Source organism: Nerophis ophidion, linkage group LG05 (assembly GCF_033978795.1).
Source record: "Nerophis ophidion isolate RoL-2023_Sa linkage group LG05, RoL_Noph_v1.0, whole genome shotgun sequence".
NCBI lineage: Eukaryota > Metazoa > Chordata > Actinopteri > Syngnathiformes > Syngnathidae > Nerophis > Nerophis ophidion.
The window spans coordinates 72,066,998-72,092,876 of NC_084615.1; the positions used below are offsets into that span (position 1 = coordinate 72,066,998).

Below are 25,879 nucleotides of genomic sequence, written 5' to 3' on the forward strand. Positions count from 1 at the left end.
TTGAATATTAGTGTATTAGTGCACAAGGCATGGCTAACTTACACATCTGTGAAGGCACCATTAATGCTGAAAGGTACTTACAGGTTTTGGAGCAACATTTTTTGCCATCCAACCAACGTTATCATGGACGCCCCTGCTTATTTCAGCGAGACAATGCCAAGCCACGTGTTACAACAGCGTGGCTTCATAGCTCATAGGTATTAGACTGGCCTGCCTGTAGTCTAGACCAGTGGTTCTCAACCTTGTTTCAGTGATGTACCCCCTGGGAATTTTTCTTTTAATTCAAGTACCGCCTAATCAGAGCAAAGCCTTTTTGGTTGAAAAAAAGAGATAAAGAAGTAAAATACAGCACTATGTCATCAGTTTCTGATTTATTAAATTGCATAACAGTGCAAAATATTGCTCATTTGTAGTGGTCTCTCTTGAACTATTTGGAAAAAATATATAAAAATAACTAAAAACTTGTTGAAAAATAAAAAAAATGAGTCAATTATAAATAAATATTCCTACACATAGAAGTAACCATCAACTTAAAGTGCCCTCTTTGGGGATTGTAATAGAGATCCATCTGGATTCATGATCTTAATTTTAAACATTTCTTCACAAAAAAAGACATCTTTAACATCAATATTTATGGAACATGTCCACAAGAAATCTAGCTGTCAACACTGAGTATTGCATTGTTGCATTTCTTTTCACAGTTTATGAACTTACATTCATATTTGGTTGAAGTATTATTCAATAAGGCCCTGCGATGAGGTGGCGACTTGTCCAGGGTGTACAACGCCTTCCACCCGATTTTAGCTGTGATAGGCACCAGCGCCCCCCGCAACCCCAAAGGGAATAAGCGGTAGAAAATGGATGGATGGATATTATTCAATAAATACATTTAGAAATTATTTTTGAATTGTTGCTATTTTTTTAGAATATTTAAAAAAAAATATCACGTACCCCTTGGCATACCTTCAAGTACCCCCAGGGGTAAGCGTACCCCCATTTGAGAACCACTGGTCGAGACCCGTCTCCCATTGAAAATGTGTGGCGCAATATGAAGCGTAAAATACCACAATGGAGACTATTGAACAACTTAAGCTGTACATCAAGCAAGAATGAGAAACAATTCCACCTGAAAAGCTTCAAAAATTGGTATCCTCAGTTCCCAAACGTTTATTGAATGTTGTTAAAAGGAAAGGCCATGTAACACAGTGGTAAAAATGCCCCTGTGCCAACTTTTTTGCAATGTGTTGCTGCCATTAAAATCTAAGTGAATGATTATCTGTAACAACAAAAAAATGTTTCTCAGTTCGAACATTAAATATATTGTCTTTGCAGTCTATTCAATTGAATCTAAGTTGAAAAGGATTTTGAAAATCATTGTATTCTGTTCTTATTTTTGGGTTTTGTACAAATCAAAACAATGGACTGCAAATAGAGAAAAATAGATATTAGAATACATTAGTGTCAATCAAAACCGAACATAATTAATTACCTTTGTTCCGACTTAGTGCCGACAGTTTTAGGATGCAAGGACGGCAAGGATGGGGGGAAATAGTAAATTGCACAATACAAATGATGTCAGAAGACAGATGTTTGGCGGTGTCTTTGCTGACAATAAAAGAAATGAACTTTGACCCAATCAGACACACTTCAAGGTTCAGAAGGAATGCTCCGCTCAAGAGGAGGGCCTTGATCATGTACATGTCACCCTTGTGATAACAGGAACCACACCTTATGAACACAACCACTGACACACCTTTAAGCACAATCACTTCCAGACACACACTTTGGGCATGTGTCAAGAATGTTGTCCTTTGAAAAAAAATCCCTAATAGTGTGGGATTTAGATTACAGTACAAAATGCGGCTGCTAGACTTTTGACAAGAACAAGAAAGTTTGATCACATTACGCCTGTACTGGCTCACCTGCACTGGCTTCCTGTGCACTTAAGATGTGACTTTAAGGTTTTACTACTTAAGTATAAAATACTACACGGTCTAGCTCCATCCTATCTTGCCGATTGTATTGTACCATATGTCCCGGCAAGAAATCTGCGTTCAAAGGACTCCGGCTTATTAGTGATTCCCAAAGCCCCAAAAAAGTCTGCGGGCTATAGAGCTTTTTCATTTCGGGCTCCAGTACTCTGGAATGCCCTCCCGGTAACAGTTCGAGATGCCACCTCAGTAGAAGCATTTAAGTCTCACCTTAAAACTCATTTGTATACTCTAGCCTTTAAATAGACTCCCTTTTTAGACCAGTTGATCTGCCGTTTCTTTTCTTTTTCTTCTATGTCCCACTCTCCTTTGTGGAGGGGGTCCGGTCCGATCCGGTGGCCATGTACTGCTTGCATGTGTATCGGCTGGGGACATCTCTGCGCTGCTGATCCGCCTCCGCTTGGGATGGTTTCCTGCTGGCTCCGCTGTGAACGGGACTCTCGCTGCTGTGTTGGATCCGCTTTGGACTGGACTCTCGCGACTGTGTTGGATCCATTATGGATCGAACTTTCACAGTATCATGTTACCCCGCTCGACATCCATTGCTTCTCCTCCTCTCCAAGGTTCTCATAGTCATCATTGTCACCGATGTCCCACTGGGTGTGAGTTTTCCTTGCCCTTATGTGGGCCTACCGAGGATGTCGTAGTGGTTTGTGCAGCCCTTTGAGACACTAGTGATTTAGGGCTGTATAAGTAAACATTGATTGATTGATTGAAACATTTGTAAAAAAAAATACGCCTAGCCTTCAGAAACATCTTCAGACCTTCATTAAAACATTTGTAGTATGTTGGAATTGGCATCATCACATCAAAGGGAGGATCTTTTACCATGAATTGAATTGAAAAAAACGTCCGACTCCGGTTCTTGGGTGAATAATATAACTCACTGCACCGGTATGTTTTAGCGCTTTCATGTTTAGTTTACTGACAGACATAAGTAAGAATTGATTAACGTGGACCCCGACTTAAACAAGTTGAAAAACTTATTCGGGTGTTACCATTTAGTGGTCAATTGTACGGAATATGTACTGTACTGTGCAATCTACTAATAAAAGTATCAATCAATCCATCAATCAATCTCAAGTTATTACTTTTCTCTTTGTCCTGCTGCCACCTTGATTTGGAACTTGGCAGCTTAGTAAACTGGACAAATGGAAAAGTTGTCTGTCCACACTGGAATGTGCAAGTGTGGGTGGCACGGGCCACGCCATGAGATAAGAACTGGTTATATTCGGGCAAACGTTTGAATAACTGTTTCCTTTTGGTTTCCACTGATCGCCTCCTTTTATCAAGGCCAGTAAACAGGAGGAGAGCTGACGTTTGTAAAAGAACAACACAAACTACTGATTGCTGTATTGTTGACTTACAATGATGGAAAGCAGCTTCTGGTCACTGGGACTATTTTAGGATGGATCCATCCAGTGACGAGCAGCAGTTTGTCAACTAAAAACACAAAATAATGATAAATATTAGTAATACAGTTGTACCTCAACTTCCTGGCCTAATTGGTACTGTGCACTTAACTCCAAACACTTGTATCTGAAATCTCCCATTGAAATGTTTTGAAATCGGTGCTCGCCCTCTAGAGTTTTATGAAGTAATGTAACAATATTGTACAGCAGGGGGTGCCCACACTTTTTAGCAGACAAGCCACTTACCAAATGACCAAGTGGAGATGATCTACTTCATACATACATATATATATATATATATATATATATATATATATATATATATATATATATATATATATAAATAAATGTGTGTGTGTGTGTGTGTGTGTGTGTGTGTGTACTCTGTATATCCAGTGTATATATATATATATATATATATATATATATATATATATATATATATATATATATATATATATATGTATATATATATATATATATGTATATATATACACATATATGTGTAAATATATATACATATATACAGTATATACATTTATACATGTATATATACACACTGTATATGTATATACATATGTATGTAAATACATATATATACATATGTATACCTATATACATATATATATACATACTGGATATACAGTATATATATATATATATATATATATATATATATATATATATATATATATATATATATATATATATATATATACAGACATGCTAGATACACAGTATACATATATGTATATATGTATATGTGTATATATATATATATATACATACTGGATATACAGTATAGTATAAATATATGTATATACTGTATATATATATACACTTATACACACATATATACATACATACATACATATATATATAAATCCACATACACACACAGACATATACAGTATATATATATATATATATATATATATATATATATATATATATATATACATATATATATGTATATATATATATATATATATATATATATATATATATGTGTGTGTGTGTGTGTGTGTGTGTCTATGTGTGTATGTATATACACATATGTGTATATATATGTGTATAGATATATATGTGTATATATATATATATATGTGTATATATATACATATATATATATACAGTATACATATATGTGTGTATATATATGTATGAATATACATACATACATACTGGATATACAGTATACATATATGTATATACACAGTATATATATACATATATAAATATATATGCATATATATACACACACACACACACGTATATATATATGTATATATATATATAGACGTGTTTTATGACACACCTTCTGTCTCATTTTATCCATCAAATGTTTTATGCTGTGCTTTTATGCATAACATATTAAATTTATATTTTCATGTCTCATGACACATTTACTCCATTTCTCATAATTGTTTGTGTGCCATGTTGTTCCAGACCACAGCAAACGTTACCCAGCTTCCTCAGATTGTAATAAATCCATTTGAAGAAGACAGCCTACCATTTCCTTAAACTTGGACACACACATCTTTACCTTTGGCCATTGTGAGCCAGTAATTTCCAGAAGTTGTCTCATCTTGTGAGAAACGTCCATTTTACTAAAGATTTACAATGATGCAAAAATGTGGAGAATGAAAATAAAAATACAACTTTTCTGTAAACGAAGATTTGCGTCAAGACTTTAAGACTTAATTTTTTGCAGCTCCAGTCAGATTTTTTTTTTGTATTTTTGGTCCAATATGGCTCCTTCAACATTTTGGGTTACCGATCCCTGCGCTAGGACAAGTTTTTGATGATTTCTTTCTTTAATTTAATGAACATCATCAGCTTCTTCCTCCCCATACTGTCATCCACACTCGCTTGGCGGGAGAAACAAATGTTGATCTCTAGCAATTACTGTAGCTACTGCTAACGAGTAAGACCAGATTTTTTGGGCAGATCTTGCGAGTTTCACTGTGACATTTGCTATGCCAACTAATGGCCTGGAAGTTTCTAAGTCAAATTTTTGCTCGCCACTTAAAGCATCACTACTTACCAATATAACGCTCTTATCTCAGGCACCACTGTATGTCTCATTTTTTTCTGTAAAGCAGATTAATAAACAACACAAATTACTCCCATTTATTTTATTGGTTCAAACTTTGTGGAATGCGAGCGCCGGTCTAGAAAAATTAAGCCCTTGCAGAGAGCACGTTGACATCACTAAGGGTTGACTTTTACAAGATAGAAATGAATAGAACGGAAGATGACCTTTGTGTGTAGTAACCCCTGTGAATGAAGTAGTGTCTACTCGTAACCCAGTGTCTGCGATACATTTGCAGATATCAACTATATCAGGGGGGTCCAAAGTGCATTTGCGGCCCGCAGCTAATCATTTACCGGCCTGCCACACATTCTGCAATAATTGCAAAATTGATAATATTGCAAAAATAAAAAATAAAATATTTTTAAAAAAGTGGAATGAGGGGAAATCTAATGAGACAAAGTGGCAATGTTGACACAAAGCTGCCATGCAGGCAGTTTTTTTTTCCTTTTGTCTTTATTTTCTTTTTTTTTCCATTGCTAAAAAAAAGGGACACAAAAATCTATATAATGAATTATTACTTAAAAAATATAATTTTAAAATGTTTTATGTGGAAAAAACATTGCATATGTTGTGTGGTTGCCATATAAAAACATCAACGTTTTGACAAAAGAGCATAACAAAACTAAATAATAGTTAAAACTTAAAATCGACAGATATATCGGAAGTTGATCTTGAAATTTAAGTGTTAAAAGTTTTTATTTTTTTTTTAAACTAATAAAGTGCATCACTTTATGAGTGGGGAACCTTTCGGATCTCAAATATATTTAGTAGGATTTTATTTATCTTTTCATTGTGATTACTCAAAAATATTGAATAATTAAAATCAATTGTGTCCTGCAGTATTGATCTTTATGGACTTTAATTGCTAAATAAAGAAACTCTCCTGAAGGAATCAATAAAGTAATATAAAGGGACGGCGTGGCGCAGTGGGATAGTGGCCGTGCGCAACCCGGGGGTCCCTGGTTCAATTCCCACTTAGTACCAACCTCGTCACGTCCGTTGTGTCCTGAGAATGACACTTCACCCTTGCTCCTGATGGGTGCTGGTTGGCGCCTTGCATGGCAGCTCCCTCCATCAGTGTGTGAATGTGTGTGTGAATGGGTAAATGTGGAAGTAGTGTCAAAGCGCTTTGAGTACCTTGAAGGTAGAAAAGCGCTATACAAGTGCAACCCATTTATCATTTTATATATCTATTTATTTATGTACTGCATATTTCAGTTTTACTATAAAAAACAAAGTTGTCTTTGACAAAAAAGGCATAAAATCTTATTTGCTTTTCTTTATATCAACCTCAATTTTATATAGAGATTTACTGTAAGCATTAAATTAAAAAAAATAATAATAATCTGACTTATTTTTAACATTTTAGTGACCGAGACCCTCTATGCTCCCCAGGAGCTCTAAGGATTAAAAAAAAAATCCATATATTTTGTTATGGTTTGAAAATGAAAAGTATCAAAATGGCTCCCGCATGCTTAAATGTTTCCATGTGCGGCCCTCTGTGGAGAAAGTTTGGACACCCCTGGATAAATCATCTTTTACTCAAGATCATAAAATGGTGAGAGTAAATGTCCTCCTGTCGCTCTCTGAGTCATATCGGTTGCTGCAGGGGACAAAGCTCTAAGAGCAAAAAAATAAGTGTGAGGAAGAGTCACCTGAAGGCTCCTGTTACTTGAATAGCATGCCCTTAAAAGGCGCCCACTTCCTGCATGCACACACACACATGTGCAAACATGCCCCTGTTGTGACAGGAAGCAGTCAAAGAGATAAAAGACAGGAATGGTGCAAGTGGGCACCTGAGACCGTGCCTTCCAGCGGTCATTTTGTTGCCTAGCAACCAGGTAGGCTCATGATAATAAAGGCTCCTTTATTGGAACCTGCAGCAGGTGGTGGGCTGTGAAAGCTGAATGCACGTCATCTCTATTTAGTATTGTCTCATCTTCAATCACATTACGAATACGCAATGCCGGCAGCCCAACAGACTTCTCTGCACACAAGAATGAAACTCTTTACAAAGAGTATGTTTGTGACGTTTTCTGCTCACCCCAGAGTCTAATTGCTCTCTCACCGTGGAAAATAAAACTAATAGCTCGGTTGGTAGAGTGGCCGTGCCAGCAACTTGAGGGTTGCAGGTTCGATTCCCGCTTGTGCCATCCCAGTTACTGCCGTTGTGTCTTTGGGCAAGACACTTTACCCACCTGCTCCCAGTGCCACCTACACTGGTTTAAATGTAACTTAGATATTGGGTGTCACTATGTAAAGCGCTTTGAGTCACTTGAGAAAAGCGCTATATAAATATAATTCACAAATGTTTCCTTCAAAACATAACTAAAATAATCCATTACCTTATTTGTCTTTACTTTTCCAAAGCTGCTGTGTCTCCCGTCAAGTCTTCCGGTGCCTCACACTTTGAAAACCTCTGATTTGGAGCGTGTTGAATGGCCAGAGTATTTACCCTTTAAAAAGAAAACAATAACTCTTTTCAGTAAGAAATATTGTATTGAAAAAACGATATACAGTACAGGCCAAAAGTTTGGAAAAACATGTTCTCATTCAATGAGTTTTCTTTATTTTCATGACTATTTACATTGTAGGGAAATGTGTCCCGTGAAAAAACGTCCGACTCCGGTCCTTAGGTGAATAATGTAAACTCACTGCACCGGTATGTTTTAGCGCTTTCATGTCTAGTTTACTGACGGACATAAGTAAGAACTTTACACCACTTTATATTAGAAATGGCAATAGAGAAGAATGAATGTCACATAACAAGAAGGTAGAGAAAAAGAAGAAGTTTATCAACTAAGTTGTCCCCACGGACTACAAAGGTGGACTGGCGCAATTTTTCAGGATTTATGCAGATCCCAAATACAGATCAGCGGGTACCAGAAGGTATGAATAGTTGCTTTTGCATAAAATTGTTAAACAAAACGCCAGACAATATGTCTTACCTTATACACACACCACAATACTATTCGTATGTTGAGGCACATCTATGGATGTGGCGTCATTGCTTACCAAAGTCGCAGTAAAAATGTTAAACACCGTGTGTAATGTTTTACATTTTCAATGGAACATATAAAATGTTGGCGTTGTCATATTGCCATCATAGTGCAGCCTACACTTATCTCTTATGTTTGACTGCCATCTACTGGTCACACTTATTATTACACCATGTGCCAAATAAAATAGTTTCGAGGTGGGTAAGTTCAACCAAACTTATTCTTTACATTAGGCGCACTGTCGAAAAATACGGTATTTTGTGTAATGTAGTTCGAGACGTGTTTAGTTTGGCATTAAGCCTGTGTCGCAGCCCAATAAAAATCCAGCTGCAGGTCGCAAATGGCCCACGGGCCGCACACTAAGGCAGTGGTTCTCAACCTTTTTTCAGTAATGTACCCCCTGTTAACATTTTTTTAATTCAAGTACCCCTAATCAGAGTAAAGCATTTTTGGTTGAAGAATAGAGATGAAGAAGTAAAGTACAGCACAATGTCATTAGTTTCTGATTTATTAAATTGTATACCAGTGCAAAAATATTGCTCATTTGTAATGGTCTTTCTTGAACTATGTGGAAAAAAGGTGAAAAAATAACAAAAAACTTGTTGAAAAATAAACAAGTGATCCAATTATAAATAAAGATTTCTACACATAGAAGTAATCATCAACTTAAAGTGCCCTCTTTGGGGATTGTAATAGAGATCCATCTGGATTCATGAACTTAATTTTAAAAATGTCTTCACAAAAAAAGAAATATTTTATTTACATATATTCATGGAACATGTCCACAAAAAAATCTAGCTGTCAACACTGAATATTGCATTGTTGTATTTCTTTTTTCACAGTTTATGAACTTACATTCATATTTTGCTGAAGTATTATTCAATAAATATATTTATAAAGGATTTTTGAATTGTTGCTATTTTTAGAATCTTTTTAAAAATATCTCACGTACCCCTTGGCATACCTTCAAGTACCCCCAGGGGCACGCGTACACCCATTTGAGAACCACGCTTGGTCATGTATTTTTGATTATTTCTTTCTTCAGTTCAATTAATATCAACGACTTCTCCTTCCCAGCAGACTTCCTCACGCTCACTTTTCCCCCTAACATTGAATATGCCTGTATAGAGAAATAAGGTGTATGACTTAAGGGTTTGTCACTGGGTAAAATAATGAAAATTACCATTCAACATATGAAAAGGTGCTTTGATTTGGAAAAAAAACAAAACAAAGAATGAATGTCTAGACGAGCCCCCCAGCATATCCAGACCCCTCATGTCTCGAAAGTAAATTGTTCCTTTGACTATCCACACATGCCAAATCATATAAGCCAACGTGCACTATCCAGCTCAAAGATGAGGTAGGTCCCAATGATGTCATGGCCTGATCACTTTACCCGACCTCCTTATGGGGCAGGACATGCATGGCAGATCGATGAGGAAGGGGAGGAATGTGCGCGGAGGGAGAAAACCCGTTAGAGAGGATAAGAAGTCACTCAGGGCCGGTGGAATATTTACATTGTCATTATGCTGCTTCTTCATAAAGGTCTATTACTTACAATAAGTGTTGACCTCTTATTAATGTGAGAAATCCTCCGGAGGCCTATGGTCTTCCTCAGTGGTCATGTCCGTTATGGGTCACTGGATTCTTGCCGCATGAGGTACAAGTGGTGAGTCATGCACACAAGGGTGGCCCTGCTCTTACAGACATCACTCATTTAATAATAAGACCATTAGACATTAGCACACAAACACATCACCCCCCCCCCTCGTCCCTCCTGCATTTTCTCTGCAAAGGAATATTACAGCAACCCTTGCTCTGTCACATGTTTTATTAGCACTTTAGTAAGTGGAGCCTTAGAAGACGGCCAAAACAATCTACAGCCTGTCACGATACTTGAGTCACGGTACAAAACAGTATTGTCATTCGGTGATAGGTTAGGACAGGGGTGTCAAACTCAAATACAGAGTGGGCCAAAATTTAAAACTGAACAAGGTTGAACAAGTTAACCTTTTAAAAGGAACCCAAACAAGTTTTGCATTGAATATTGAAAAAGCAAGGCTTATGTTTTTCCTTGCCCTTATGTGGGCTCTACCGAGGATGTCGTTGTGGTTTGTGCAGCCCTTTGAGACACTTGTGATTTAGGGCTATATAAATAAACATTGATTGATTGATATAACTTTATATTGACGTGCAAAATCATCGAGTTTCAAATAATAATGAAAAAATATCAATGGCATATCAAATACAATTTTAATAAACATTGAATGCCTCTTTTCTATTTTTCAGCCTTCTGAGTTAAATATGAACATAAACTTTTTTCCACAGGCTAATAATACATTTGAAAATAAATTAGCAATAATAAATGAATCAAACATTCAAGCCTTGAAGTAGCAAGAGAAAGTGCATGAATTAATTGTTAATTATTGCTCAGTTTGCTACACTGATTTGCTTTAACACTGAATATGGAACAATCAACGCTTATATAACTTAATAGTGCAAAATCAACTTTCAAAAAACAAACGATAGAACATCAATGGCATATTAAATAACATTTAAATAAAAATGTAATTGTTAGGCTTGCGTGGCATATTGTTGCCGGATTCAGTCCTCCGTGGATGCGTCAGCAAGAACACAGCAAAAAGGTAAGAACTAAGGGTTTTATTAAACAAAAGGAGCTATTAACAAAAATGTTAAAGATTTTTTTTTTTTTTTTTTGAGGAAATGTTTAGAATTAAGTTCATGAATCCAAATGGATCTCTATTACAATCCCCAAAGAGGGCACTTTAAGTTGATGATTACTCTTATGTGTATGAAATCTTTATTTGTAATTGAATCACTTGTTTATTTTTCAACAAGTTTTTAGTTATTTGTATATCTTTTTTTCCAAATAGTTCAAGAAAGACCACTACAAACGAGCAATATTTTGCACTGTTATACAATTTAATAAATCAGAAAGTGATGACATAGTGCTGTATTTTACTTCTTTATCTCTTTTTTTTCAACCAAAAATGCTTTGCTCTGATTAGGGGGTACTTGAATTAAAAAAATGTTCACAGGGGGTACATCACTGAAAAAAGGTTGAGAACCACTGCCTTGGGGTGCGACCCGTGGACCATTTGCGACCTGCAGCTGGATTTTTATTGGGCTGCGACACAGGCTTAACGACAAACTAAACACGTCTCGAACTACATTACACAAAATACCGTATTTTTCGGCAGTGCGCCTTATAACAAAGTGGTTGAGCTTACCCACCTCAAAGCTATTTTATTTGGCACATTGTGTAATGATAAGTGTGACCAGTAGATGGCAGTCAAACATAAGAGATAAGTGTAGGCTGCACTATGATGGCAATATGACTCAAGTAAACAACGCCAACATTTTATATGTTCCTTTGAAAATATAGAACATTACACACGGCGCAAACATTTTTTAGTGCGACTTTGGTAAGCTATGGCGCCGCATCCATAGATGTGCCTCAACATATGAGTAGTATTGTGGTGTGTGTGTAAGGTAACACATATTGTCTGGCGTTTTGTTTAACAATTTTATGCAAAAGCAACTATTCCTGATTTTCGGGATCGGTTTTGGCTTGAGTCGTTTACATTTTTTTCCATCCAAACTCTGACCAAAACCCCTATTTCTTATAGTTAGTATCATTGAAATGATTACTAGGAAATTGGTCCGTCTTCTTTTGCATCAGTCAATTTGACTAGAGAGGTCCATACTTTCCTCGTATTCCCATCAGGCTGAACTCTTCTTTCGTTCTACTGCTACAACCTGTAATGATGCAATTGACGGACATATTTGGTCATCCCTTCAAATTCTGCACCAAAATACGGTGATTCGAAATGAAGATGCTACCAAAACAAATACGATGCAATATGAAATTACATCCAGTCTTCTGTGGGTGACGTCAGCAGGCTGGACTAGGTCCGCCCACAATTTAGAGATAAAAGTGGACGTTCCAAAATATGCTGATACTCATTAGAAAACAAGCTTAAATTCACTACTGTGTCTTTTTGGGTCGGAATTTTGGATGCACACATCATTTTGCGGGTTCTTCCGAGGATGTTGTAGTCGTAATGATTTGTGCAGTCCTTTGATACATTTGTGATTTGGGAGCTATATAAATAAACATTGATTGATTGATTGATTGATTTTAGGTCCAAAACTATTCACTTCACTTTTTTTTTAACAAGTCAACGCCAAAGAGACTTCAGACTGTACAAAATGCGGCTGCCAGACTTTGGACCGGTACACCCAGAACAGCCCATATCAGCCCCGTTTTATCCAGTCTTCATCGCCTTCCAGTTAAATTACTCATTGAGTTTAGAATGATAGACCTGACATTTCGGGCGTTGTATGGTGGGGCCGCTCAGTCCATCACTGACTTGCTATGCCCCTACTCTTCAGGGCGTAGCCTCTGATCTTCAGGCCAGGGTCTTCTATGTGTGGATCCGCTTTGGACTGGACTCTCGCGACTGTGTTGGATCCATTGTGGATTGAACTTTCACAGTATCATGTTAGACCCGCTCGACATCCATTGCTTTCCTCCTCTCCAAGGTTCTCATAGTCATCATTGTCACCGACGTCCCACTGGGTGTGAGTTTTCCTTGCCCTTATGTGGGCCTACCAAGGATGTCGTAGTGGTTTGTGCAGCCCTTTGAGACACTAGTGATTTAGGGCTATATAAGTAAACATTGATTGATTGATTCTAAAGATCCCGAAAACGTGTTTAAAACCCGTGCCATTCCAGGCTAAAACTCCGAGACTCTGGAACAATTTGCAACAGTCCCCCCCTTGATCTTGACTGTGTTGATGTTACGCCTGTTCGGCATTGTGGTGCCGGGTTCGATTCCCTCGAGGATGCGTCAAAACGAAGTACACAACAAAGGTAAGATATAACCGATTTATTCTAAATAACAGAAAGAGAGCTATAACAAAAACACTGGAGCTAACAAAAAGCAAACCAAAGACGCTAGTATGAAAACTAGGAGATACAAAATAGGAAATTAAACTGGCATGTTGGCACACAAAAACGAGTAAATAAAACATTTAGCATGTGAGCTAATAACGAGGCGCGTAGCGTGAGAGCTGGCGAAAATAGTAGAACTTGCGTGAAAGCAAACGATCAAAACAGACGTACAGTTGCGTGAGAGCAAACTAGAGTCCCAGAAAGAATAAACAGAAGAGGCTGGCTTATAAAGGGTGGTGATTACAAGAACAGGTGTGCGAGAACTGAGACTATAGCAGGTGGAAATAATAAGTGACCATGGAAACAAACAAAACAGGAAGTAAACGCGTCAGAATGAAAACACAGATGGAAAAATAAACAACATGAGAGGATCCGAGTAACGGATCGTAACAGTTGAAACCTTTAAGAAACATTTGAAAACTTCTCATTTTAATAAGGCTTTTAGTTAATGCACCTATAATGATAAATTTTAATTCACTTTATATTGTCTTTATAATGTTGCCCCATCCATCCATCCATCCATCCATCCGTCTTCTTCCGCTTATCCGAGGTCGGGTCGGCGGGGGCAGCAGCCTAAGCAGGGAAACCCAGACTTCCCTCTCCCCAGCCATTTCGTCTAGCTCTTCCCGGGGGATCCCGAGGCGTTCCCAGGCCAGCCGGGAGACATAGTCTTCCCAACGTGTCCCTGGGTCTTCCCCGTGGCCTCCTACCGGTTGGACGTGCCCTAAACACCTCCCTAGGGAGGCGTTCGGGTGGCATCCTGACCAGATGCCCGAACCACCTCATCTGGCTCCTCTCCATGTGGAGGAGCAGCGGATTTACGTTGAGCTCCTCCCGGATGGCAGAGCTTCTCACCCTATCTCTAAGGGAGAGCCCCGCCACACGGCGGAGGAAACTCATTTCGGCCGCTTGTACCCGTGATCTTATCCTTTCGGTCATGACCCAAAGCTCATGACCATAGGTGAGGATGGGAACGTAGATCGACCGGTAAATTGAGAGCTTTGCCTTCCGGCTCAGCTCCTTCTTCACCACAACGGATCGGTACAACGTCCGCATTACTGAAGACGCCGCACCGATCCGCCTGTCGATCTCACGATCCACTCTTCCCCCACTCGTGAACAAGACTCCTAGGTACTTGAACTCCTCCACTTGGGGCAGGGTCTCCTCCCCAACCCGGAGATGGCACTCCACCCTTTTCCGGGCGAGAACCATGGACTCTGACTTGGAGGTGCTGATTCTCATTCCGGTCGCTTCACACTAGGCTGCGAACCGATCTAGTGAGAGCTGAAGATCCCGGTCAGATGAAGCCATCAGGACCACATCATCTGCAAAAAGCAGAGACCTAATCCTGCGGTCACCAAACCGGAACCCCTCAACGCCTTGACTGCGCCTAGAAATTCTGTCCATAACTTTAATGTTCCCCCTTTTGTTTTAAATTGAATTGTTTTACTTTACCTATGTTTTTGTACAGCGCTTTGTAAGTTTATCCGTGAAAAGCGCTTTATAAATAAAATGTACTTATTAATTTAAATATGTGCGAATGTTTGGGATTAGAGGGGCCCTTTAAATGAAAAAAAAAAAAAAAGTACTTCCTAATTGTTGACTCCTTGAGCTGCCCTTTTACCAAATGACACAAACTGCTGCATCATAAAGATAAGAGAGTCATTAACTTCAAATCACTTTGTTTGAAAAAGCTAGTAAAGCAATAAAGAAATATTCCGTTGCCCTGGCAGTAACGTTATTTAGCAACTACTATCAGCAGGGGTACAAAGAGCAGGACTAATGTTTGGATCATTCTTTTTTAGACCAGTTGATCTGCCGTTTCTTTTCTTTTTCTTTTCCTGCTGGCTCCGCTGTGACTCTCGCTGCTGTGTTGGATCCGCTTTGGACTGGACTCTCGCGACTGTGTTGGATCCATTATAGATTGAACTTTCACAGTACCATGTTAGACCCGCTCGACATCCATTGCTTTCCTCCTCTCCAAGGTTCTCATAGTCATCATTGTCACCGACGTCCCACTGGGTGTGAGTTTTTCCTTGCCCTTATGTGGGCCTACCGAGGATGTCGTAGTGGTTTGTGCAGCCCTTTGAGACACTAGTGATTTAGGGCTATATAAGTAAACATTGATTGATTGATTGATTGATTTGGTTTCATAATGTTAACTCATGAAATATTTGGAAATTATTTTTCAAAAAACAATAAAGTATCAATCAATCAATCAATCAATGTTTATTTATATAGCCCCAAATCACTAGTGTCTCAAAGGACTGCACAAATCATTACGACTACAACATCCTCGGAAGAACCCACAAAGGGCAAGGAAAACTCACACCCAGTGGGCAGGGAGAATTCACATCAAGTGGGACGCCAGTGACAATGCTGACTATGAGAAACCTTGGAGAGGACCTCAGATGTGGGCAACCCCCCCTCTCTGGGAGACCGAAAGCAATGGATGTCGAGCGGGTCTAACATGATACTGTGAAAGTTCAATCCATAGTGGCTCCAACACAGCCGCGAGAGTTCAGTTGAAGCGGATCCAAGACAGCAGCGAGAGTCCCGTCCAAAGGAAACCATCTCAAGCGGATCAGCAGCGTAGAGACGTCCCCAACCGATACAGGCGAGCGGTCCATCCTGGGTCCCGACGAGCGGTCCATCCTGGGTCTCGACTCTGGACAGCCATTATCATTGCTCGGTGGGTGACTGTGTATGTATTAGGTTATAGCTTTTGACTTGTTTTAAGTCGTGTGAATCATTGCTAAGAAGGTTAAAGTTGACTGGTTGTCACACCGCATTGATCTTGAGCCTGTGAAATGTCTCAGTTGTAAATTTAAACATGCGACACAACCATGTTAAAAAAATGATATCAAGGACTACTTCAAAGCCGTTACTAATCAGAGCTTACTTGTTTATGAAATAAAATGTCCACTGATTAGTTTCCTTGAAACTGTGACGTCTGTATTTTTTTGCCATTGTTATACAGTTAATCATATTATTTTCCGGTAATCAGTATTATGGTACAAATATAACATTTTAAATTATCACTTATTTACATACTGAAAAAGATACATTCAAAAAACTGTATGAGAGAAGGATTTACTTTGGAAAGAAGATGATTTTGTTTTTCCATTCAATCCCAAATTCCACTGTCACGTTTAATTTTCACTGTTATTTCACAGCATGTCTAAAAGAGGAGCCGTGGCAAAAAAGTTCATTGAGGTCATTTAGTTCAACAATATTGTTTTACTATTCAGATGAATTCGTAATGTCTTTTGTTGCTCTGCTGCTTCCTTTCCGCCCTTTTTTTGCAGTACCTGGTCTTGAAGTTCCATCCTCCCTGCCAGTCGCCTCAGTGCCAGTTAGTTGTGGATGTTTCACTCACTTCCAAGGACTTTTTCCACTCACTGGGTGTTTACCGGTGAACATAATTTTCCTTCGTGGCTCCCTGCACACTTACCTTTCCAGTGGCTATGTCCCAGTCTTGTTGTGTTGTATTTTCCCCACTCCTTTTGAGTGCGTCTTTTGTTTCTTCTCTCTTTTTTGAGTGCGCTTTTTTGTTATTCTTTCCACTCCTCGAGTGCGTTTTTTGTCATTAAACATTCTTATTTTTGCTGACTGTGTCTTCTTTACTTTGGGGTCCTACTCCGGCGTAGAGGATCGTAACACATTTAGTTCCAAAAATCATTTGAGATAGTTTATTTAACTTATCAAGACAATTTAAATGAATTTGATTCAAACATTTATCCATTGTGTCTGTCAGGCTTGGACTTGGTCTTGGTTTGTTTTCCCGAGGTGCAAAGTGAATGGAGTGGAAACGGCGTGAAGGTAAAGACATCTTTATTTTAACACTAATAAACTAAAAACAGGAACAAACAAAAAGCGCTCACAATGGAGGTACAAAACTTGGGCTATGAAACAAAAGACTAGCACAAAAGCTATAAACTATAAACATGAAACAAAAACACTTGCGCAGTGGCATGAATAACAAAAACTTACGTGGACAAAATGGACAGCATTGCAAGGCATGAAGCAGATAATCGAGGGCGGGAATGAGGTGATGTTGCCAGACTGACTAACTGGTAACTGTGGCTTAAATAATGAACATGATAAGTGAAAACAGGTGTGAGACAAGACAGGTGAACTGATTGGTTGTCATGGTAACAAAACAGGGAGTGACAAAAAAAAGGAACTTAGAGTCCAAAGGTCAAAAGCACCTGGTATTCTTAGGCAGTCTCCCTTCCAAGTACTAACCAGGCCAGACACTGCTTAGCTTTGAGAACAGATGAGATTGGGGATGCTCAGGGTAATATGGCCATACAAAACTCATGATCAGACATGACAGATGAAAACTAAATCAGTTGGCATGGTAAAAAGACAAACAAGGAAATGCAAAACAGAACTAAATGTCCAAAAAACTGAACATAGCATGACCAAAACAAACATGAACCATAGGCGTGACAGTGTCAGTTAGTTTGTGACAAACCACGAGATGCAGAAAAGGAGGCAGACATTGAGTAAGGAAACATTATTTAATCAAAATACTAGGACAAGAACAAACAAAAAGGGTACTAACAAAAGGCGTGCACGAGACGGATAACAAACTAAAAGAGCTAGCATGGAAGCTACAGTAGAAGATAACGAGCAGGAAACAGAAGTCGTTACTTGTAGTATGAAAAACTGGAAGCAGGGAACAAAAAACAGTAAGCTACAAACAGCTACCGAAATATAGCTTACCGCTACGCTGCAAAGACACGACACGACACAACACGACAGGAGCGAAAATACAATAATCCAGCACAGACTGGAGGAGAAACAGGTCTTAACAGGATCTGGCTGATTGACACCAGGTGTGGCCAGGTGCCACTCAGCCGCAGCTGAGGGGACACAGACCTCAGGGAGACAACAGGAAACTGAACCAAAATAAGAGTGCTGACAGGAGCTAAAGACAGGAAATACTACACACACACACAGAGGAAAAACTAAAACACAAACAAACTGTCAGGGGCAAGCCTGACAGATTGGCTTTATTGGTTAGAATTAAACACCTTGTTTCGTTCATCTTAATACATTATCTTAAATGCTAGTATATCAAATATCTAAATCAGGGTTGTACAAGCATTATATAAAATGGCTGGATGGCTGGACGTAACACACAGTGCAAATTGTTTTTTGTATACTGATGGATGGCTGGATGGATGGTATACTGACCTGCATTGGATTACTTTTAGTATCTTTGATGCACAAAAGGCCTGCTCTATTAAGATCTCAATACCACTAGCTAAAACTATCCATCCATCCATCCATCCATCCATCTTCTTCCACTTATCCGAAGTCGGGTCGCAGGGGCAACAGCCTAAGCAGGGAAGCCCAGACTTCCCTCTCCCCAGCCACTTCGTCTAGCTCTTCCCGGGGGATCCCGAGGCGTTCCCAGGCCAGCCGGGAGACATAGTCTTCCCAACGTGTCCTGGGTCTTCCCCGTGGCCTCCTACCGGTTGGATGTGCCCTAAACACCTCCCTAGGGAGGCGTTCGGGTGGCATCCTGACCAGATGCCCGAACCACCTCATCTGGCTCCTCTCGATGTGGAGGAGCAGCGGCTTTACTTTGAGTTCCTCCCGGATGGCAGAGCTTCTCACCCTATCTCTAAGGGAGAGCCCCGCCACACGGCGGAGGAAACTCATTTCGTCCGCTTGTACCCGTGATCTTATCCTTTCGGTCATGACCCAAAGCTCATGACCATAGGTGAGGATGGGAACGTAGATCGACCGGTAAATTGAGAGCGTTGCCTTCCGGCTCAGCTCCTTCTTCACCACAACGGATCGGTACAACGTCCACATTACTGAAGACGCCGCACCGATCCGCCTGTCGATCTCACGATCCACTCTTCCCTCACTCGTGAACAAGACTCCTAGGTACTTGAACTCCTCCACTTGGGGCAGGGTCTCCTCCCCAACCCGGAGATGGCATTCCACCCTTTTCCGGGAGAGAACCATGGACTCGGATTTGGAGGTGCTGACTCACAATACGAAGTTCCTGCAGTCCTGGGTTCAAATCCAGGCTCGGGATCTTTCTGTGTGGAGTTTGCATGTTCTCCCCGTGAATGCGTGGGTTCCCTCCGGGTACTCCGGCTTCCTCCCACTTCAAAAGACATGCACCTGGGGATAGGCTCCTCCCACCTCCAAAGACATGCACCTGGGGATAGGGTGATTGGCAACACTAAATTGGCCCTAGTGTGTGAATGTGAGTGTGAATGTTGTCTGTCTATCTGTGTTGGCCCTGCGATGAGGTGGCGACTTGTCCAGGGTGTACCCTGCCTTCCGCCCGATTGTAGCTGAGATAGGCGCCAGCGCCTCCCGCGACCCCGAAAGGGAATAAGCGGAAGAAAATGGATGGATGGATGGATAGCTGTCATGAGGGCAGTTCTCCTTCCTTTTTTTTTTTTCCCTCTTGTCTGCAAGTCTCTCCCTGGTTGTCAGTTGCAGGTGTGCTGCCAGCCATCCAAGCCCACCTGCACCTAATCAACGACCTGATTTAAACCCTGGATCTCCACCCAGCCAGTGCCAGTTCGTTCGTTGCCTGTGGTACACTCTAACCTGAACACTATCATTCTGACCTTTGCCCTGAAACCTTTTTGACCCCTGTTTTTGTATTTCCTCAGATGCTGAACAGACTTTTTGACCCCGTCTTCCTGGACCTGACTTTTGTTACTCTTAAATTCTTTTCTCCAGTGATTTTTTTGTTATTAAAAAGCCTTTTTACTGATCCGCAATTGGATTCATTTTTTGAAACCTTAGCAATAGCAGGTCCGTTCTATGTGTCATACTTGATCATTTCGCGATATTGCCATATTTTTGCTGAAAGGATTTAGTAGAGAAAATCGACGATAAAGTTCGCCACTTTTGGTACTTTCTGAAAAAGCCTCGCCTTTACCGGAAGTCACAGACGATGACGTCACAAGTGTGGGGGCTCCTCACATATTCACATTGATGTTAATGGGAGCCTCCAACAAAAACAGTTATTCGGACCGAGAAAACGACAATTTCCCCATTCATTTAAGCGAGGGTGAAAGATTTGTGTTTGAGGATATTGATAGCGACGGACTAGGAAAAAAAAAACGCGATAGCGTTGGGACGTATTCCGATGTTTTTAAACACATTTACTAGGATAATTGTGGGAAATCCCTTATCCTTCTATTGTTTTGCTAGTGTTTTAGTGAGTTTAATATTACCTGATAGTCGGAGGTGTACGTCCACAGGTGTGTTGACGCCAATGTCTCACGGGTGTCAACGGCAGCTGTACGGACAACACAAGCTCAGCTGATATCCGGTAAGTGGCGACTTTTTAACCACAATTTTCTCACCGAAACCTGCTGGTTGACATTCCTTCGTGATTCATGTCTGCTTGACCGCGCTCTGATCCATAGAAAAGTTTCAGCTCTGGGAATTTTAAACAAGGAATCACCGTGTGTTTGTGTGGCTAAAGGCTAAAGCTTCCCAACTCCATCTTTCTACTGTGACTTCTCCATTATTAATTGAACAAATTGCAAAAGAGCTTCACGGTGGCAGAGGGGTTAGTGCATCTGCCTCACAATACAAAGTTCCTGCAGTCCTGGGTTCAAATCCAGGCTCGGGATCTTTCTGTGTGGAGTTTGCATGTTCTCCCCGTGAATGCGTGGGTTCCCTCCGGGTACTCCGGCTTCCTCCCACTTCCAAAGGCATGCACCTGGGGATAGGTTGATTGGCAACACTAAATTGGCCCTAGTGTGTGAATGTGAGTGTGAATGTTGTCTGTCTATCTGTGTTGGCCCTGCGATGAGGTGGCGACTTGTCCAGGGTGTACCCTGCCTTCCGCCCGATTGTAGCTGAGATAGGCGCCAGTGCCCCAAAAGGGAATAAGCGGTAGAAAATGGATGGATAGAATTGCAAAAGATTCAGCAACACAGATGTCCAAAATACTGTGTAATTATGCCGTTTAAGCAGACGACTTTTAGCTGTGTGTGTGCGCAGAGCTCATACTTCCTAAAAACCCGTGACGTCCTGCGAACACGTCATCATTACACGACGTTTCCAAGATGAAACTCCCGGGAAATTTAAAATTGTAATTTAGTCAACTAAAAAAGCCGTATTGGCATGTGTTGCAATGTTAATATTTCATCATTGATGTATAAACTATCAGACTGCGTGGTGGGTAATAGTGGGGTTCAGTAGGCCTTTAAGCTTTTACCAAAGACAGCAATCATATATGAAGCTTTCAGCACATACACAATGTTGACATCTATCGTTACATTTTGATAAAAACGGGGAAAAACATGCACTCTCGTAAGCGTCGCATGCAACAGCAAGGGCGAGCAACAAACATGGCAAGAGACACAAAGTTAAATCATGAAATGAAACCTTACAGTCATGTCGTCTTCGCATTTTGCTGTGTGGAGCATTCTCCCAGAATGCAGACGGAACTCCGACGGCAAGGTGCAGGTGAGACGATGATTTATTGGCCATGAAACATGCAAAAATACAAAAATAAACAAAACAAGCGTAACTATAGTATATGAAGCTGACGGAATAGCTTACAAAAAAAAGCTTAGAATATGAATGGGCAAACAAATAGCGTAGCTTAGCACAGGAATCAAAAGGGTAAAACGTCGTAACTGTTGCATGGAAGCAAATAAGAAAGTCTTACTATGTGTGGCGAAAAACCGGCTTAAGTAGCTTTCTGATTAGTGCCCGGGAGAAGGTGAGCGTTCCGAACACTAATCAGAGGCAGGTGAAACATAACCCCAGAGATACTCAGAAAGAAGGAACAAGAACAGGGAGTCATAAACTAAACAAAAATGATTCGGGCAACGGATCATGACACTTACCCGTTTGAAAACAATGCATTGTTATCCAGGAGAGTCTTGATACAAATGTACTTGACCCATCCATCCATCCATCCATCTTCTTCCGCTTATCCAAAGTCGGGTCGCAGGGGCAGCAGCCTAAGCAGGGAAACCCAGACTTCCCTCTCCCCAGCCACTTCGTCTAGCTCTTCCCGGGGGATCCCGAGGCGTTCCCAGGCCAGCCGGGAGACATAGTCTTCCCAACGTGTCCTGGGTCTTCCCCGTGGCCTCCTACCGGTTGGACGTGCCCTAAACACCTCCCTCGGGAGGCGTTCGGGTGGCATCCTGACCAGATGCCCGAACCACCTCATCTGGCTCCTCTCGATGTGGAGGAGCAGCGGCTTTACTTTGAGTTCCTCCCGGATGGCAGAGCTTCTCACCCTATCTCTAAGGGAGAGCCCCGCCACACGGCGGAGGAAACTCATTTCGGCCGCTTGTACCCGTGATCTTATCCTTTCGGTCATGACCCAAAGCTCATGACCATAGGTGAGGATGGGAACGTAGATCGACCGGTAAATTGAGAGCTTTGCCTTCCGGCTCAGCTCCTTCTTCACCACAACAGATCGGTCCTTGACCCAGACACACACAAATAAATTGTAGACCTCCATGCTTTTCCAAGTTTTCATCCGTTTTGTCATGTAGAATGACATCTGAATAGTTCGATATGTTTGGGAACTCTTCCGACGAATAATCCTGTATCAGCCGACAATTTATTTTTTTTTGGATAAAGTATAGAGATTGCAGAGTTGGATTTGTTTGCTCATATCTGCTTTTTGCAGGCAGATCTGGGCCCGTTGTGTATTCAGATAGTTAGTGCGCTGCTTGCTGTACAACAGCCATCTTAGCTCTGTTGACCACCACTGGTTTTCACTTCTGGGAAGAAATTACTACTAGCAATAGGATTATGAAATGATATTGCTGAATGGACAATACATCTAATAATTGTATTTGTTGCCAAGCATACATAGGACAGAACTTCAGCGTAATTGACTCCTTTCTTACAGCTATTTCTGCGCAGCTGCCAATTAGCACTAAATATTGACGCAAAACAGATCCCGCAGTAGAGTTTCAGTCTTGATAATTCCCACGGCGAGCACTAAATGACAGAATTTGCATTTTCTCCTCCCAGTATTGCGGTGTGCTTGTATGATCAGCATATAGTCTGCACAGTCATGGAGAAAACCACAATCCTTATTTTGCTCACTTAAGAGACACAATCCTCTTCGCACACGTTTAGTAGATCAACTTTGCGTGTGTTATCAAGTTTGCACGGGTTTTAATACACGCAAATCTTCAGTAGATCGGGCTCTAAATGTATCAAAGTGCTACCCCAGTCTAACAACAGTGCAACATTGAGTCAGATAGTAACTAGGCTATTATGAGCATGTATCAAAAAAAAACATAGAAACAAAAATTGTAAAAAAAAGTTTTTAGCTACTTGATCATTTGCGGTGAGTTGGTTGTATTGGTCAATTTTTTCCAGCAAGTGTTTCCTCGCATGTTATTTTCCTCTCCAGGAAACTGCAATACAAAGTGTTTTTTTTTTTTAATCAATGTTATTGTAACAAAGGGTGGGGAAGCAATGTGTTAACAGATTAATGCGCTTCTCCAAATACTTTCCTTTAAACACATAACAACAGTGCAAGTGTTTTTAATTCAGCAGGTTGCTGCAGATAGGTTTGATTTAGCTAAAACAAACAACAAAAATAGACCTTGTACGCAAAATATATACTTTGACCCCGTATTTCATCAAGCAACCTAAATCCAACATATTCTAATATTTCTACTATCTACTTTTATTCTTCCAATTAAAGAGCGTACCATCGTTATTAGTGCACGTCCTGTCACGGCTTGCTATGTCATAATTGAAGAAGAACCCAAGGATGCAGACAGACAAGAGGTGAGTCGAACAGTTTCTTTACTCTTGCTATCGTAATCACAACAAAGGGTGCTCCACATAGGAGAGAACAAAAGGCGACGAAGCAAAAAGGAGAACTCAAAATGGGCTTTGTGGAAAAACAACAAAAACGATATAATAATCTAGACTAAATTTAGGCTGGAGTTGCAAGACGTGCAACAGCTGACTAGGAACCAAGCTGGATGGCACCGGGAGCGACCAGGATAACAAGTAGCATAGGACATGGAAGTCGTCAGTCATGGAGCCAAGGAGCGGAATCGCCAAGTGCCATCCAGCTGCCAAAGTGCAGATTAGAAGCATTTAAGTCTCACCTTAAAACTCATTTGTATACTCTAGCCTTTAAATAGACCTCCTTTTTAGACCAGTTGATCTGCCGCTTCTTTTCTTTTTCTCCTCTGTCCCCCCCTCCCTTGGGGAGGGGGTCCGGTCCGATGACCATGAATGAACTACTGGCTGTCCAGAGTCGAGACCCAGGAAGGACCGCTCGTCGGGACCCAGGATGGACCGCTCGCCTGTATCGATTGGGGACATCTCTACGCTGCTGATCCGCCTCCGCTTGGGATGGTTTCCTTTGGACGGGACTCTCGCTGCTGTCTTGGATCCGCTTTGAACTGAACTCTCGCGGCTGTGTTGGAGCCACTATGGATTGAACTTTCACAGTATCATGTTAGACCCACTCGACATCCATGGCTTTCGGTCCCCTAGAGGGAGGGGGGGGGGGGGGGGGGTTGCCCACATTTGAGGTCCTCTCCAAGGTTTTTCATTGTCATCATTGTCACTGGCGTCCCACTGGGTGTGAGTTTTCCTTGCCCTTATGTGGGTTCTTCCAAGGATGTCGTAGTCGTAGTGGTTTGTACAGTCCTTTGAGACATTTGTGATTTAGGGCTATATAAATAAACATTGATTGATTGATTGATTAAATATCCTCCGGGGAATATGGGAAGCAGCTGTGCACGTCTCACAACTCCGCCCACAAAGGGGAAACAGGAACTATAAGAGGAAAGAGAAAAGAAGTGAGGTCAAAATGTCAACTGCACCAACCGAGGAAAACTGAATACAAACCACAAGGTGGCAGCGGGTGGTGACATGTCCTCTTGTAACATATGACCTTTGACCTTGTATACCTTATCTCATTCCATGCAAATATCCTTCGAAATATGAATTCACTTTTGCACAGCATAGTACCTCTTTGTTTTAGACTGTGTGTGTTCAACTTTTATGTAGTACCGTTGAAAAGTGCGAAATCCCGCTGCCTAAAACGCATCATTTGGAATGAGCTATGTTTATTTTTAATTCTTTAACATGACCCGTCCAGCCACTGAGCAAATCATATTGTTGATGTAGATATCTTCTGTATGGAACTGATTTACAAAAAGAGAAGTGTGGGCTACATCTCTGGTTGCCTTATTTGTATTTGACTTTATTACGTGGATACATTTAATGTTTGGCGCAGCCAGACCAGAGCAGGAGGTGAGAGAAAGAAGAAAAAAAAAGAAGACAGAAAATGGAACTGCATTGATAAGAGGGGGGTAAGACAGAAAGACATCAACAACAACAGAACAACATCAGCAAATACGATATGCACGAATGAACATTTTTTTTTATAATTT

The 25,879-nt window shown here is 40.6% G+C and overlaps 1 long non-coding RNA gene across 1 annotated transcript; it reads right to left on the bottom strand.

Annotated features, from left to right (window-relative positions):
- Nucleotides 1–3,357: 3,357 nt before the first annotated feature.
- LOC133552411 (uncharacterized) lies at nucleotides 3,358–21,988 on the bottom strand. The gene is made up of 3 exons (XR_009806712.1): nucleotides 21,872–21,988; nucleotides 7,847–7,957; nucleotides 3,358–3,434 (listed from the first exon to the last, which is right to left on the bottom strand). It is a non-coding gene; the product is annotated as an uncharacterized LOC133552411 (long non-coding RNA).
- Between the last annotated feature and the right edge of the window lie 3,891 nt (nucleotides 21,989–25,879).